Genomic DNA, 16,584 nt, shown 5'->3' with positions numbered 1-16,584 from the left:
GGCGGGCGGCTTCCTGAGCAGGGTGCACCCGGGGCACCCTGGGGAGTGACCCCGGGCAAAGCAAATGGGACTTTTCGAGCGCATGAAAACTTCGTGCTTCCGCCGGGGTACGGAAAATGCCAGTAAAACATTTTGAGAGTTCCAGGGGCCGCAGTATAATTTTGTTGTTGTTGTTTTTTTTCTCAATTGATAACAAAATCGTGAGTAGAGGCAGGGGAAGAGAAGAGGGATGGGGCAAAATATGAGGACCACACTAATCACCTAATTCCGTTCCCTAGGAAGGCAGGGAGCCGGTACGTGGGAAGGGGGGTGGGGTGGGAAGGGGCTGGGCACGAAGGAGGTTTCCACACCCTAGTAGGAAATTCTCAGACTGCTCCAGACGCCCCAGTGTTTCTGCGTGGCAAGCTGATACCAGTTCTCAGGGGAGATCCCGGCTCTTAGCGAGGGGAGCTCAGCGGCGACCTTTCCTCCCCCGCGCGCCCGCAACGGGGCCAGTCCGGGTCGCCGGGCGCCCCGCACATCCCTCGCCCCACTGGCCAGCTCCAGACTGGTTTTTCTGGTTCAGCCTCCCTCCCAGGGACGCGCTGGGGGATCCGATGACGTCGCTGGCTGAGTCTCTCCCTCTTCCTCCCTCCCTCCCTCCCCGCGCCTCTCCCCCGCCCGCCCTCGCCGCGCACTCCTCCTAGTAACTTCTGTTCGGGGAGGCGCTGCCAGGAATAACCCGGTGCGTCCACAGCCCGGAGGGGAGGCGGCCGCTGCGGCTCCCGCACGCCGACAAACTGCGGCCCGGGTCCCGCTGCTCAAGCCCTTTTCTGGCGGCTTCGGCCCCGGCCCCGGCTCCATCTCCTTACAGTGTCCGAAAATAAATAAATATATAAATAAAGGCTAGAGGAGCCAGGGCTGGCGGTGGGGATCGCCTCCCTCCCTCCTCCCTCCCTCCGCGCCCGCCCTCCCTCTGTCCTTAAGGAAATGCTACCAGACACCCCCCACCAGACACGCTCAGCCTGGGTGAGGAGCGGCCGCGGCAGCAAGAACAAGGGCATCAGGGGGCTTTCCTCCCCTTCTCTCCCTCCTCTTCTTCCTCCAGCGCAGCGGTGACTTTACAGGTGAGCGGCCGCCGCGGCTGCGAGGATCCCCCCTACTCAGCCCGCCGTGTCGCGCCCTCCTTCGGCCGCTGTCACCCGGACTGCCGGGAGCTGACAGCCACCCGAGGGGCTCGCGGCCGGGAGACTGGCGGCCGGCGGGAGGCGGGCTGGAGGTGAGGGGGTGGAGAGCTGGAGAGCGGGGCGCCGCCGTACGCTGTCTCTCCCCGGTGGAGGAGGGTCTCCGCAAAAAGAAAAAGAAAAAGAAAAAGAAAGAAAGAAAAAGAGAGAGACATCTTCGGTGACTGTGGCACAAGTATTTGACAAGTTGAGTCTTGGACACTGAAGCTTGCCGGGAGCCCGAGCAACTTGAAAGGTCTCCTGGCTGGGTAGCAGCCTCCCTCCACGCCTCGACTCTTGGGTACTGGGTGCAGCCCGGGGGTGCGTGGAGGGCGCACCGGCCGCTGGCAGAGCAGAGCGGCGGGAATCTAGGTCCCTCCTCGGCTCGGTAAGTGGCCTCGGCGCTGGGTTTATCCTGCCTGCTCTTGAGATAGAGCTTGTTTCACTTTACCCTGAAATCGCCTTCGCCCAACTCCATCGCCCCCTCCGCCGCGCGCGACCCAGGCCGGTTTCCCGGTGGCCCAGGGGTGAGGGTCGGAGGAGGGGGAGGGGATGGGGGGAGACCTCGACGAGGGGGGTCGGGCGCGTTGGGAAATGCGGGGAATACCCTGGCCGAGGATCTATGCAGATGAGGGGAGGCTGCTTTGCGTAATGTCCTGGGGGGGGAGGGGGCCGCGCGGGAGCGCTGGAGGCAGGAATGTGCCTGGTTACTAATGAGGGACGTGCACCGGCGCGCACCGCCCGGCCACCGCTGCGGCTGCCGCGGCTGGCGGCCCGTTGTCAGGTAGCGGGGGAGGGGGCGCGGTGCGGGGCCGGGGGCGGCGCGGGCAGGCGGGCGGGCGGACGGCAAGGGCCGGGCCGCCGGCCTGCGGCCGAGCGAGAGCAGTGGAGGCACTGGCTGTGAGCATTTCGGTGACTCCTTTCTCCTCCGGAGCGAGGAAGGAAGGAAGGAGAGAAGGAAGGAAGGAAGGAAGCGAAGAAGGAGGGGACTGTCTCCATGGAAGGTTCAGGCGGAGGCGCCCTCGCCTTGCGGGTGCACCGGCCGCAGAGCGGCTCCAGCCGCCGCCGGCTGGCCCCGGGCGCGTGGAGACGGGTGGGGGCGGATTGCATGCTTATTTGTGCTTCTGCTTGGGGGATCGGGAAGAAACATGTGTGTTTGGGCTGTGCACCGTGAGGAGCTGGGTCTGCGCCTTTATGTCTGTTCCCTGAAGTGGGTGGAACGTTGGCCCGTTCCGGGAATGTTCCATGACGTGGTGCAGCCACAGGAAGGGGGTTAACGAGGGGCTCTCTGCCGCGGCGGCTTTGCTGGCTGCTATCAAAGCAGATGTGCTGCTGCTGCCGCACCTCTCACCTCCCTTCACCCCCAGTCCCCCTCCTTTCTATTCTGTGCGTCTGGTACTGGTAGGGCTAAGACAGGAAAACATAGCTCTGTGTGTGCGTGTGTGTCTCTCTCTGTGTGTGTGTGTGGTGGAGGGTGATGTGCGTGTGTGGTGTCTGTCGTATTTGGTGGGGGGACGACTCCAGATATGCCCTGCCATCCCAGCTGTTATCACAGATCGGTGCGCTTTATACGCATGTGCCTCCCGCGTCCTGTCCCTCTTACATAACAGACCCAGTGCAGCAGAGGACGGGAGCAAAAGAGACCCCAACCCTTCAGGCTCATCCTGTGTGGGGGCTAGAAGGTCGGAAAGGGTCTCTGGGTGTTGTGCTTTAGGGATGCGGCTCCCACTGAGGAAGAGACGGAGGGGAAGGAGGGTTTCTTTTAGTGGCTCATCACTGGCCTGCCTACTTGAAAGCATCTAAGTGCAAAGGACTGCAGGAACTAGTCCTCCGAATGCGAAAGCTTTTGACTTGCATCGCCAAGGGAAAGTGGGCGCTCTCACCTCAGAGATGCAGTGAATAGAGAGGGTCCGTACGCTTGGAGGAGACCCGCAGTAATGTGCTTGGCCTGGGGGCAGAGGGGTCTAGCGCAGAGGCAAGCAGAGGAATCTCTAGGTAATAGGTTACACGGGAAACCCCAGGACACCTGTAATGGCTTAGAATTCACACAGGAAGCTGTGCAACTGACATTGCAAAACCCTTATGCTGTGCAGTTACTTAGGCCCAAAATGAGCACAGAGAGACTTGCTTCCGGTACTTTCATTATATTGAAAAATTGAACTGATTTTTTTTCCTCCTTCCTTTTCTGCCATTTTAAAAATAACTCAATTTATTTAAAAACTATATTGGTACTTTCTTCCACTCCAAAAACTAGACTTCAGTAATTCACAGGAGGACTATTTTTTTTTTTTTGCCAACTCAGAGCCCTCATCAAGGGCTATTGATTTTTTTCTCTTCAATACAGTTGTTTCTTTTGCGTGAATGATCAAACCAAGAAATTACTTGAAATATTAATAAGATTCATACTAATTAAATTTGCTGTGATCTATCCTCCTAAAAAAGGCCATGGAACTTTATTAGACACATTTCCTGTACTGATACAGTGATGCTATTTGTCCTTGAGCAAACCAAGTTATTTTAAGTATATCCTTATATTATTATTTATAAATGTGTTAAAGGTTTGCGAATGCCTGATTGTTTATATGTCTTATAGGCATGCCAATATAAAATTTTACAAATGACCCAAGAGGATTGTATAATGAGCCTGTTGGGTTTGAGTTTTTGGTTGTAGAAGTTTATCAAAGCAGGAATGCTTTGCATCTGAGTAATCTGGAAATCATTTTTCATTGCTAAGAGAAAATTCTGGTGGAGCTCCAAGGAATCATGGTACCAGATTACAACTGCATTTTTATTCTGAGAGGGGAGGGAGAGCTGCCAATATCCACATAGTGACCGTGAGCTTCAAGTGTCATAATCTCTTGGACCACTAGGCTTGAAATAGGCACTATGTTTCTCTTGTGCAGAAAAAATGCGATATCACAATGCTGCATCTTCTGAAAATTGTGTGAGATCATTGATTGCTTTGAGAATAGATGGGGTATAACACAAAATTTCATATTAACATCTGTGGTGTGTTCAGTGATTGCATTTTTTTTAGATTGACTTTATTAGCAGTAACTTATTGTATATGAGATTGCTTAAGATTAAATCAGTGAAAATTGATTGGGGGACAGTTGGGGGAATGGTAATATATTAAGGCTATTTCATATTTAGAATTTAGCTTATATTTTAACTGGTTAGATCCTTGGGGGCTGTTGGGCTAAAAAGTATTAAACTAGACATTTTTGTAAGACATCACAACGTATGAAGAATTTATTATAGGTAACATATCACATAAGAGAATGGTGTTGTTTGACTACATTGAAAGATTACCTAGCAGAATGTTTTGATTGATCAGCTCCTTTTCTATTGGATGTGCTTACAAATGTTCTTGTTACCATGAAACAAAACAGAAGACAACATTTATCCAGGCGTGCCTTGGAGGATAGTGGTGCATGTGTCGGCCTGAACTCTTGGCAGTGTGACATTATTCAGAAACCAGGTTGAGTGCCTTATGCATATTCTAGTAAAATGATAAATTTATGTATGCTTTGCCATTTTTTTAAGTGGGAAAAACTTCATTTCAGCCACAACAACCAATAAGTCTGCTCTTTGTGTTTCTTTTCATTTCTTAACGTAGTACCTTGTAGGAAAAGATTGGTAGAAAAACGTTGTTTGGCCTGGTGAAAGTGTAATTCAGTATTAGTTGTGAAGTGATTGAAACTTCTGTGGTGACCATCATAATAAGAGGAAAGGGGCTCAGATAATCTGGAAACACAGCCGTGGGGCAGATGGGTTGCAACTCTCTTACTGGCTGAAAATACAGTTTTCACATTTTAGTTCACATCAGCACAGGGAGCGCCTTCTCCTACATCAGCCCTTTGCATCCATCCCGGGGGTGGAGACGTGGCTCTAGTGTGTGCCTGCCCTTGAATATTTCAGCGGTAGACTTCTTGTCTAGGAACTTTCATGTGAATCCACTGAGCTCATGTTTTGGCTAAACTTTGGTATGTAAGCTCTGTGACTTTCAGAGTGATATCAGAGAGTGGAGCAGAGGAAGTCTGCTAACCCAGGTTAAGGAGCTCAGGTTTCATATGGCGCTTCAAACCTTCCAGGGTAAGTGGGTTGGCTTTACTCACTGAAAGTCTTCAGTGATGCCAAGGAAATACTTAAATGGGGGCTTTGCTGTGAAACTAGGGGTGGACATAGAGACATTGAGACATAGGGAGATTTTGTTTTAACATAGTTGTAGTCTGAAGGAAATGTCTGAGAAATGGTTTTGCTTTCTTATTTGTTCCTGCTATCACCACGGAGCAGTGCTCCCTTTGTGCTCATTACGGCAAAAACCTGGAAGAATGAGTTTGAAAATCAGTATTTTGCAAAAGGTGTCAGACACCGTTAGGTCATTTGGAAAAATATTTTAGCACTTAATTATTGTGGCACAACTCCAAAACTTCACAGAAAGAGGATGTGTTTCTTGCTCTGTGCGACTTAGGCTTCTCGAGATGAACCAGTGTTAGAGTGACATGGGCCTTTACTGGCTACGTGGTTGCCTTAGGGCTGATCCAGAACTGATGTCTCATCTACTATTGGTCTGGACCAAAGATGTGCTAATCTTACACATTCACACTGTCCATCATTTGAGGTTATCAACTACGACAAGTTGATCTATTGTCTTAGTTAATCCATATGTTTAAACTTCCTGTTAGCTTAAAGCAGAGGGCAAACTCATAGACATGGAGAGGAAAGGATGAAAATGATGCTTTGGTCCCTGAGGGTGAATCTGGGCAGGAAACAGGAGTCGTCTCATCACTTTTGGATGGTTGACTTCAGGGTCGGGAATAACCAGCCCCCACCCCTGCCTTTTCAAACTTGCCACTCACAATCTTAGCTGTCTTTTCCGAATACCACCACAGATGTCTTATCATCACAGCTGATATTCTAGTCATTCAGTATGTAGTTTTGATGGGTCGGCCATTATGCTAGCTACTAAGGATATAATGATTGGATCAAATGAGAAAGGGAGTGGGTAGATAGACACTGGCCACGTGGTAAATGTATCTGTGTAATAATGTGCTAGTTTGCTGTGGAAAATACATAAATGAGTTTATGTCACCCTGGTCCGGGAGCAAAGTGATTGGGAAAGTGTCGAAAGAAAAGTGTCATTTTCTTGATGTTGAGAGACGTGCATGTGTCCAGGAGCTGGAAGCAAGCCAGTGAGGCTGGAGGGCTGATAACAAGAAAGAAGTGATGACAAGATAAGGCCAGAGGAGGAGGGTGAGCCCTGGGAGGCAGGTGACCGCATGAGTGATTGCCCAATCAGGCATAAAGGAGGCCTGCTCTTGGCAAATCAGGCCCTGTGATGTCCTTCCTACTGGCCATGTTAGAGGATAGTTGTCATAGTAAAGCAAATTCCCAAGGACTGGATGGAGCTGTGGCACAGATCTCTCCTTCATAGAGCTTCGTTATCAATTGGTCTGACCCTCTGGGGATTTGGAATGGCACTGAAGGAGCTGACTTCAGTGTATGCTCATATTTGTGATCATAAGGAATTTAAATTTCAAAAATGTTTATTTGGGGCTCTAGTAAACTGAACTGACCTGCATCATTGATCCAATTGATGAATAATTACCAATTCAGAGAGTGCTCTTTTTTTCTTAAAACAAGGTCTTTGAAGTAACCAATTAATCTTTGAAGCCCTGAATGAGCTGGACCTATTATTTCTGAATGACTAGTAAAGGGTGAAACTTACAATTCTCTAGATAATTTATCTACATGACTGCAAAAATAAGGATTCAATTTCACATGATTTGGGATCAGTGTTACATGACGTTGAAGGAAAAGAACTGGAAACAGAGGCTTCTGAAGATCTCCCTCCTTTTTCATGTGTATCATGTTGTTAATGTACTCTCAATTTCAGTCTTTATATAATATTGAGAACGTAGGTGGCAGTCCGAGCTTGGACTCTGTCGACAGACTCATCACCAGACAGCAGGACAATTATCTCCAACTTGAAGGCTTGTTTTACAATCTGGAGAAGACATATGGTTTATTAGAAGCTTTATTATAAAGCAGAGTTAAAGCTTCCAAATCAAAGTAGAGTTAGAAGCTTCCTGCTTCCTAAACTGGAAAGAACTGAAGGTCTTCACAGGAAAAGGGATTTGTAATTGAAAGCGTTGAAAGCTGAATAAAATAAGCAGTGTGTTGTGATAGGGTATGGGGTGGGGGGCAGAGCAGTGGTACCAGGGAGGGGGAGAGTCAGGGGGAGTTTTGGAAGGTGCTGACTGTCTATCCCCTGGGACCATAGTAGTCTGGAGGAAGCTGGGTTGCACTTGAGGGTTGGGTCAGAGCAACCATGCTATGAAGTGTGGGTTTTAGAAAGGTTCTAAAGGCCTTGGTAGTTAGGAGTTGGTCAGATTGCCCTACCATTCAGAATGGAGGCGGACTCTGTTGTGTGACAATGAGACTTTAATCTCTCGTCTAATGTTACCTTAATAGGCAGTAAATAAAGTGATTAAAATATTTGATTAAACATTGCCATTTCAGGTTTGAGCAGCAATGTAAGTGAGGTATATCACTATTATTTTAAGTTGCTCTACAAAGTTTGACCCTAAAAAATAATTCACGATGACGTAATGGAAGCTGATCATCAAACACCAGTGTGTAACAGTGATCATGGTTAAATCACAGCGCGTTTACACCGTGGGGTGGAAATGTGTAAGGGATGGATTGGTGATTCGTTGGAAAGTCATTAGAACATGGTGTTTCCTTGGTAACTATTGGATCTAAGTCATGATGGTGTTGGAGAAGTGGAAATGCAAAGCTTGACTCGAGAGAGGTTTGTTTGGTGGTTTCATTTTCTCTGAAAAGAAAGAAGATCTTATTTGCATTGTGGCAGATTCACTTATGTCAAAGGTATGGGACTTTGGCAACCAAGCTTTGCGTAAATTTGGACTCACCCTCATTTGTCGTAACTTAAGGTTCTGTAAGTATTCACACCATCCCTCGAACATATAAACATGGTAGAAAATCATGTGTTCAGGGAGAGAGAAAATATCGATAGTTACAAGATAATACCAGGAATTCTTATCTAGATCGTGGCAAAAAAGATTTATTTTAAAATCGAGATTCTGTCTAATTCCATAGAAGGAAGATTGTTGGGAAGGTAATTTAAATTGTAAGTAGCTTTGTACTCCAAAATGGGAGATTCATTTGAAACTATGCTTTATTTCTCTTGGAAGCCAGACAACTGGTTTAATAGTGTACATATGAAACGCTAATTTGCCTTGTTAATTGGATGCAATTAAATTGAGGTTATTTTATACCTCTTAATTGTCTGAAAATTACATGTGTTGCCATCTCTGTGTAGTGGGAGGTGAGAGCCAGGGAAGGGATCGCAGGCGTGCGGGGCAGAGGACGAAGGCTTGGCTTGGTCTTTGCAGGGAACTTTTTGTGACAACCTAGAAGCTAGTCATCCGAGCTCTCTGGACTTCATTTGGAAATGGAAGAGATGGGAACAGATGGCTTTTACAGCCTCTCTCATCTTATATTTTATCAGTCTAAAATTCGACTGCGTTGTTACAGGGGGCTGCAACGTCATTTTATTCTGTAATCATGGTATTACCCAAATGTACAAAACACTTTAAAAAATTGGCACAGGGCCAATCGAGCAAATCAGTTAAGAGGAAGGGATTGGGGCCTTAAAGAACTCTGGTCCTATGACAGGCTCCATAGCAGGAACCACTTCCCACTTGGGAGCTCATGGCCACCCTTGAGATTTGGTGTCATTATCTCTGTGTTTGCAAGTGAGGAAACTGAGTCACCCGTGGAGCAGCATTTGAACTCAAGGCTCTGTGTCAACTCATGGTATAGTTGTTCATGTTAAGAGTCCTTTAAAAATGAAAAAAAAAGCCAGCTAACCATTTTTATCACCAAGTACAGGCCTCCCTCAGCAGCCTGTGGGTACTTACCAGGGGTTTAAGTGGGCATTCTCTGGGTCGGGAGCCTCGATTTGAAATCAGAGCAGGGTGAAATGGCCCTGGGTGTATTCCAGCTGGGGTGGGGGTGGGGGTGGGTGGTTGAAAACTCACTTGACAGCTCTGAGGTTATGAAAGGAGGGACTATCTATTGGAGGGCCACTGTGAAGCTTCTGTGGGCCTATGTGCTCAGATCCCTGTGAGCTCTCAGTGTGTGTATGGTGCTCGGCGGCATTGATTCTTTTTAAGGGATTGCATGGGAATGAAAACACAAAAGAACTCAAGTTGTTGTGACAGTAAAATGTTCCTGAACTATTTTCAAATGGTCCGTTAAACTCTTGATGGAAACGGTTTAGAAAACAGTGTCATAATGCACAAGGCTTCGGCAGTTAACAAATGGAAACACCAATTAAGATCTTGGATATTCCTCAGCCCGCTCAGCCAGTGTGCTGCACCAGTGAAGTGAACTGAATTCTCTGGTGTGGGAAGGGTTCAGGCTAAAAATAGCTTTTGGTGCCTGAATTACCCAACTTGAACTTTTGCCTAAGTTTCAATAGCCCGGGAGAAATAGTGTTCCCCCCTGAGGCCTTGGGTCCGCTCATGGGGCAGTTTGGGGGACTGCTGATTTTAAAATGTTTTCATTCAGCCAAGGTTGGTGGTCTGGGAAAGGTGGTGGTCTAGACACGGAGGCATCACCAGTGAACAAAACTGTAAAAGAGAAGGCCTGATCCTTAGGGGGTTAGCATTTTAGTAGAGGAATTTAGGAATGTTCTGGCAAATTCAGTTACTATGCTGTATGTTTTTCAAGGTGTTCGATAATTCCTACTTATATAATGAGTGTCTTAGCCTAAATGGGATTTAAAGAAACACTGAGAGATTACTTCAATCACTCCTAAAATATCCCACTGATTTAAACATATGTATAAAGATATGTATGTAAACATATAAATAAATATTATAGCACTATTTATTTCTATTTTTTCAGGGTTAAGGGTACAGCACAACATGCACCCAGACCAGGATTTCATCCCTAGTACTGCAAAAAGAAAATTTAAAAAAGAAGTGGAATTCAAATAGTTTTTAACACTCAGGCTTTGGCATAGTCAGGCTTTGGCATAGACGTGGAACACCATTTCTTTCTTTTGCAAATGGCATATCACATTGTATTATAAAATGCATTTGTGAGTTTGCTGTCATAAAGATTATATTTGGAATTTATATTTTAACATTTCAATGAATAAAGTTTCTAGAAGATTAGGTTGGCTCCCACTTCCACCAAAGTCTGCTGACCACAGTGTGTGACAGTGTATTTGCTGGATCTCCAGAAGCATGCGTTGAAGGCTAGGAAAGAAACTTTATCTCTCTGTGAGGTGGGATACACATACAGCCATGTGAAGGAACCTTAAACAGATCCAAGTTCTGATTAGATTCAGTCTCAGTGGCCAGTCCATCTGTATGCTTCCCACTAGTGGATGTTGCTGTTTTGGGTTTTATTCTATGTTCTCTAGTTACAAAGACCTCTTGAAGCCACAATCTAAATCTCCTGTCTGTTTTCACCCTCTTGGGCTGAGAAAGGGACTTTGTAATTGAACAGGGCGTCCGTGTGAGAAGTTAATTTTCCTTGCTCATCTTCTGTTGAAGAGCCTCTAAGGAAGAGGGTTGTGTGAAGGGGTCCTTGCTCACAGGTTGGACTGTGAGGAAGTGCTGTTTCCTGGTGGGTCAGCTAGAATAAATATGAAATAAAAGAGGGAGTATATTCCTTTTCTCCCCCTTTACCCTTATGCCATGGAGGCCAAGCGGAAAAATAGAGGAGGGCGGACTTGGAGTGAAACTGTGCCCTGTCTTGCAAAGCTGGTGGTGAAATTCTGTCTTGGACACTGTGCAGTGGTCCCTTGGGTCAGTTCTGATGGGCAGCTCAAGACTTTATAGACAGGTCATGAGGAGTTCAGCTTCTAATTGCCCATGGAGCAATGATCAAACTTGGTTGCTTTTCTTCTCTTGCTTTTTACATCTGGGATAATCTCCATTCCTTTAAGCAAGCAAGAAAACCACAAGGTTATAAACATTCGGTTTATTTTCTTGTCCATAGCCATGTGACAAAGTTTATTCTTGACGTCTAGAACTTTGGGGATTAAATGAGGATTTCAGATGCCAGCACTGCTCGTCCGAGGCTGTGTTCATTAAACCGCACACCAGGGCTGGAAAGAGCCACCAGAATGGATGTCTTTACACTCTGACCCCAGCACTTTATTGCTTGCCTCATTATTGATTTTCAAAATGACTCAGGCCAAGTGACTGTACCTCTATCATATTTTTTTTTCCCATCTGTGAAAGCGAAGCTTTGCTGGTAGCTCTGCTCTGCCTCCTGGGAACGGAGCAGGGCAATACAAGAGAATCAGAGGGACTATATTTAGAGTGCGAAGCAACACTGACTTTTGAGAATAATTCAGTTGCTGGAGGAAAAAAAAAACCCCAAAAAGTCTCAACACACAGCAATATGTTTGTGACAAGGGTTAGCAGGCCCTTCTTGAGGTAGCTGATTATTATTGCTGCAGTATATTACAGAATATGTGTTTTCTGAGAGATAATGATCAGAATGTTCCTAGCTTCTGATAATGTCCCCTGATGGGTTTGACTTGATATAGATCATTATCAGGCGAGGCTAATAAAATATCAAGCTAGTTACATATATATTCAAGACATAAATAAGTAAAAAAAATGAGGGAAACTGAGGGAAGGAAAATTCATCCAAAGGCAATTGTTTCTGAATGTGTAATCTGTTTACTTGTTCAAATGACCTTAGTAATATGCATGATGAACTTGATCCCAAATTTAATCAAGTATAGCCTTTAAAATGGGCCAAGTGGTTCAGAATATTCTCAATGACCTTTTAAAAAGCACAGCACTCATCAGTATTGAATGTAACAAATAAATGAACATGAAATGTGGATGCTAGATTTTTTTTTAATGGACAAATTCCAATTCTGTTAAGTCATTAGTTGTGTTTTGGCTGTGTTTGGGGAGAATTTGCTGGTGTTAAACCTAATGAAGCCCGACAGTGGTCATTAACAGCTGGAAAAGTTTTACCCCTTAGTGGATGAATTTATGTCTCTAAGAAACTGCCCTGACCACCCTTTTTTTATTCATATGGTTGATACCAGAGGGGACAGTTGAAGACAAGCAGAGGACATTTCAAAACTAATAATAATTACTGTGGTTTTGAAGTTGACTAAGATTATATGGCATTTTATAGTCATAAAAACAGTGTTTCTATGTGTATCTTAACACTTGTGATTGCCTTTGAGCCAACTGGGTTGGTATAAGTTTCTTGCAAAGTTTTCACAATATACCATGCCACAGCATAAAGGGAATGACTGTTATTTGTATTCGACGTGTGAGTGCCCCTGGAAAATGAGATGGAAGAAGGGAGAGGCTGAGGAGTAGAGTCTTCTGGAATGTGCCTATGGCTTGGTGTTTTAGCCCATGGAAGTTAGTTTCTGTGCTTTTGTTCCTAGTGCCCTAGAGTTTGTGTATGAGCCAGCTGCACCTTTAGGGGCAGCAGAACATCTCATAAGATGTTTTTCTTCTTTCCCTGTGGTACATTGTGTAGGAAGTATGGCTGTGGTGACTTAGCCCATGCAAGTGTCTGAAATGATGCTGATCAATACCTTAAGTATACGATCCGATGTATTGATCTGTCAGCTGGTGACAGGGTGCTTTGCAATGTGAAGTCTCTTGTGTGATTCTAGGAAATAGATACACCATTATTTAATCCTCAACCATGGAAGAAAGAATTCAGGGCAGTTCATCCTGGACTGCCTGGATTCAGCCTCTACTTAAATACCACTTTCTTTGGGAGGCCCTGCCTACTTCTGCGTAGTTCTCAGCAGCAGTGCAGAATAAATTTCCCCATTGTCTGGCAGACATTCCTACAGTTATTTAGATGATAATAGTGTTCACTTTGTTTACTCTCTTTTTCCCAGTCTAACTATTCATAGTTCCTTTCAACTAAATCTCATGGGATGTTTTCATTTTTATTATTTTGTATGGGATTGGGTGTTCATCATTTTGTCCCAGATTGGATATTCATGTTTGAAACTTTTTTTTAAAAATCAGACCTCAAAACTAAGTTGCTTAAATCTATTTACTCTTTAGTTCTAAAGTTTAGAAGATGGTCCACTTGGTTTAAAAATATTTTATAGAAAGGGCCTAGCCATGCTAGTTGACATTTTGTAGATAGCTTATCTAGTGCAGAGGTACCTTGTAGAATCATACAGTTCGAGCAGATTTTAGCAAGTGTAATAACAAGATTCTGGTATTATATGTAAGAGAAAATAAAATGCAATATAAATACAAGGTGGTAGAAAATAGAATGTTTCACCGGTGTCATCAAAACCTGTATAATCTAACATGCTTCTGAAAAGAACTGTGGAAAGCAAGCTATTTTTAAAAAGAGACAGGTGAAGTACCACCAGAGAGGCTGAGATGATACATTAAAAAGGTGCAAAATAACCCTTGGCGGAGGATGCGGGGGATGCGGGAGAGGTTTCTCGGAAGAAGGGATGCTTGAGAGAGACCTGACTTTGACAGGCCTGAGCACCACAGTGCAGGGAAGTGTCAGCAGCGCCTGCAGAAAGGCCTCTGCTTTGAGGACAGCTTGAAATGCCTAGGAGGAGCGTGCCAGCTGAAGACAGACACTGGAAGAAAATTTTCTTAAGGACTTGCGTTTAGGTATCCAAAACCGTAGGCAGCGAGAGATGCATTATACCACGATGAGAGGTTGAGCCTCATAATTTTTGCAAATACAGTTGAAAAAAGGTGAACCAAATAGGGGAAAGAAATGGATTTGGAAGTTCCTATGCAAGAAATTTAATTGTATTTGTAAATAGCATGACACGTCAAACATTGGTTCTGCACAGTCTTAGTTAATTCTTCTGTACTTCCTGTCTTACAAGTGGCGATGTCTCAGATAATGACCTCAGTCTCAAAGGCAGAGTGAAGCCAATGCGTGGCCAGTGAATCCATTGCTATCCACTCGAGTGCCATTTAGGCCTACCCCTTTACACTTCCTGCCTTTGGGGAGTAATAATGACATGCTTAGTTTAAATTATTATCACGTTAAGATAGAATAAACTAATGTTTTCTGCAATATCTTTACTCATTAAAAAATGAGGGTACCGAATATTGCAGGCATTTCCATGCATGTGCCTCGGCTGTGCAACCTCTGGATAGTGCAGTATAATACTCAGCTATTTTTGCAACAGCCTTGAAAACTATTCCTATTGAACTCTCCACTGCCTGTAGTGTCTACAGGAAAGCAAGTTTTAATTTCTCTGCTTAGATTGCTTATTAATCTATAAAGTGAATAGCCAGGGAAGTCAATATTTAAGCAGAATGTATGTCATAGAACAAGCAAATCTATATAGAAAGGTGATAGATTAGCCTTATAATAGAGTTAATGATTACATATTACTAGAATAAGAGTTCTCATTTACTGAATAGGTATTTTGATTTTGGATCTCTTAATGATTATGGAGATTATCATATTTTAACTTTCTTCGTGTTTTAAATTTTTGGAGAAATATACTTTATGTGGGGTTAGTGTAAACGCAAATAGTGTGTGTATCGTTACTTTTCAGATGTCATTGAGTACATGTAAGGACTCTAATGTTCAAGCACTATTGTAAATTAAATTTTACTAAAATTTATAAAATATAATTAAAACATACTGTTCTGAAATATGAAATGGAGCTGGTTGCTGACAAAGGAGGTGTGCTGTCACACACTGGTATGCTTTCTAACTGTTTCACCAGTGTGTGTGTGTGAAAACACAGTAACAGCTTTCTAGAGATGTAAGGTCTGAGGGCATGGTGATGGCCTTATCCTGCCATCACTGAAGGAAGAGGCAAGCGCTCCTTGGACCACTTGTAGTTCTTGGGACTATCTAAGTTACATGTTCTTCTGTTTGAATTGCTACCCATTGAGCCATACACAACACACACACACACACACACACGACCATATGTACATAATGATAAAGTGTTGTATAAGTAACACTGTAAATTACTTTTTAGACTCTCATTCATTCGTTCTTTTTCACATAATGAAAAAGCTTCGAGAACCTGAAGAACTCATAGTTTAATATTATGGTCTGTATTTTCAATTATATGTTTATTCACAAGTTGATGTATTCTATTGCTGTTATACTGGTTTTTATATCTTTAGTCTGTGCTAAATTTGTAGCAGTATTAATTTTATTTAGCCTGTAATTAGGATTATAAAACAGGAGAATTTTTAACCATTCTCTTTGTTCTTTCCAAGTGTCATCATCAACAATGAAATATAAACCGGATAGCGTGAGGTTTAAATAAAATCTTTACTGAGCCTAGACAGTATTTGGGCAGTCACTTGCAGTTTGTGGTATGTTAATTATATACCAGTGACATCATTTGAAAGAGTAAGTAAGAATATGCACTCATAAAGCAATGGTTAGTGTAGACTTACTGAATAAAGCAGTGATTGAGACAGGGACACACATTGTAACTAGCTGGTGAGGAGTCCCTCAGGGGAAAGACAAACCACTAAAGGTCTTCTAGGATTGGACACATTGAAATCTCCTTTACAATCAAGATGCTTTGACACTGTTGGGGAGTTCATAGTTATTTAAAAGTTTGCGCTCCCCCCCCTCTGTCTCTCTCTCTCTCTCTGTCTCGCTCTGTCTCTCTCTGTCTCTCTCTCTGTCTCTCTCTCTCTCTCTCTCTCTCTCTGTCTCTCTCTCTCTCACACACACACACACACACACACACACACACACACACACACACACGGCTAAGCATTTAAGAGCACTTGTTACTCTTGTAGAGGCCTTGGGTTCAGTTCCCAGTTCCAGGGGATCCAAAGCCTTTTTCTGACCTATATGGATGTGGTGCAGACAACACACACACATAAATAAAATGATTTTTTTTAGTTGCTGTGTCTATGCTGAGGAAATGAGGCATTTGGAGCGATCATTTTTTACACCCTTCCGGGACTCACAGGGGGCATTGCCTCCCTCCTCCCTGAGGTAGAGCAGTGGAGGCATCTGGAGGAACAAGGACGTGGTGCTCCTTGTCAGTAGCATTGACAGCAGAAGAGCTGAGGTCTTCACAAGTCTGCCGACTTGGACAGAGTGCACATTTAAGTACTCAGAGCTTATTTCCGGACGACAGTATAAATATGTGTGAAGTAAATAGATTTTTTTCTTTCTTCTTTTTCCTCCTGAGACAAGGTTTCTCTGTGTAACAGCTCTAACTGTTCTGGAATTCACTTTGTATACCAGACTGGCCTCAAACATACAGAGATCTGCCTGCTTCTGCGTTCTGAGTGCTAGGATTAAAGGTGTGTAGGCCACTGAGGCCTGTCATAAATGGAATATTTTAATATTGTGT

The 16,584-nt window shown here is 44.4% G+C and overlaps 1 protein-coding gene across 8 annotated transcripts in view; it reads left to right on the top strand.

Moving 5' to 3' along the window:
• Positions 1–688: 688 nt before the first annotated feature.
• Positions 689–16,584, top strand: part of Hivep2 (HIVEP zinc finger 2) — a 190,924-nt gene continuing 175,028 nt past the window's right edge. For 3 of the 8 annotated variants that reach the window (XM_075948597.1, XM_075948588.1, XM_075948607.1), the window contains exon 1: positions 689–1,590. The gene's annotated coding sequence lies outside the window, so the exon portion shown is untranslated. Of the gene's footprint in view, positions 1,591–1,860; positions 1,987–2,035; positions 2,296–16,584 lie in introns of those variants that run through there. The other 5 variants (XM_075948648.1, XM_075948624.1, XM_075948632.1 and 2 more) reach the window with 4 other exon arrangements.

This window comes from Microtus pennsylvanicus, chromosome 1 (assembly GCF_037038515.1).
Source record: "Microtus pennsylvanicus isolate mMicPen1 chromosome 1, mMicPen1.hap1, whole genome shotgun sequence".
NCBI classification, from domain to species: Eukaryota; Metazoa; Chordata; class Mammalia; order Rodentia; family Cricetidae; genus Microtus; species Microtus pennsylvanicus.
The sequence above is the reverse complement of the archived record's forward strand: the minus strand, read 5'-3'. Positions and strand labels throughout refer to the sequence as shown.